This window comes from Echinops telfairi, unplaced genomic scaffold, assembly GCF_000313985.2.
Source record: "Echinops telfairi isolate 266 unplaced genomic scaffold, ASM31398v2 ScPeMD7_74;HRSCAF=306, whole genome shotgun sequence".
NCBI lineage: Eukaryota > Metazoa > Chordata > Mammalia > Afrosoricida > Tenrecidae > Echinops > Echinops telfairi.
In genome coordinates this window covers 591,057-592,344 of record NW_022103972.1, presented here as the reverse complement: position 1 = coordinate 592,344, position 1,288 = coordinate 591,057, and positions in this window count along the sequence as shown.

Here is a 1,288-nt window from a genome sequence, read left to right as displayed (position 1 = left end):
AGTGAAATGAGAAATTGGAAAGGACATCATCCTTGATTAAACAGGATGACTTTAAACAACATAGATTGGCACAGTTACTGCAACAAAGCCCTCACATATGACAACTATGGAGATGAAGCAAGGCTGGTTTCATCCTGTTTTCTCTAGTGTTGCTGTGAGTTCAAACTGGTTTAATAGAACTTAAAACAGCAAATGCAATGTCAATGACAAACATTGCACTCAATGGAATGAAAGTGAAAGCATTCACCTTTCAATTTAGAACCAAAGGATATCATTTAATGCCAATGTTATTTCATATCATGCTGCAACATTTAACTATAATGATCAATCAGAAAATGTAGACAAAAAATATATAAAACTCTATAAAATCACTGACAATATCACCCTAAACATAGAAAACCCAAAAGTGCAAGGAGATTACTGGAACTAATTGAAAAGTTAAGCAATTTCACAAGTTATAAGGTTAAAATAGAAGGGAAAAAAACAGTTTCATTCCCACATACCAATAGAGAAAGCTCTGAAAGGGAAATCAAGAAAATAATACCATTTACAATAGCCACTTATATGGTAATATAAATTGGAATAAACCTAAGCAGAAAACAAGAGCCTTGCAAAAAGAAAACTATAAACAAACACTATTCTAAGATAACACATTAATAAAATGGGACATGTTCATGAGTATAAAGCCTCAACTCTGAAAATAGCACACCCCAAGAGATCTATAATTAAAATTCAATTCTGATCTAGATTCCAGGGTCTTTCTTTAAGGACATGGAAATTACTAACCAAGTTTTAAAAGAAATCACTCATCAAGTTTTAAAAGAAATGGAATAGACCCAGGCTAATCAAGGTCAAAACCACCCCTCCATACCTAGGAGATCCTGTAGTGTAGTGGATTGCACAATACATTATTAAATTTAAGTTTTGTAGTTCTAGACCACCGTCTACTCCTCAAGAGAAAGATCAAGTTTTCTGATCATGAAAGTTTTAGTCTCAGAAACCTAAAGGAGAAGTTATGTTTTGTCCTCTATGGTCCTTTGAGTCTTAGCTGACAACAGCAGTGAGATGGGTGCTTAGGTGGGGAGCGGTGGGGGTGCAATTCCTGTAACTGCACCTAAGCTAGACAGACCTCAGGGAAAAAGGGCAATTACAGTGAGCCATATGTTCAAGGGGAACATCTCTAGACTTTGTCTCTGAGTCCCTAAGACACTCTCCTCTAGAAATGTCCACCAGAACAAACACTCACTTGTGTTTCAGTGCTTTAGGATGTGAATTAGCATGTTACTAA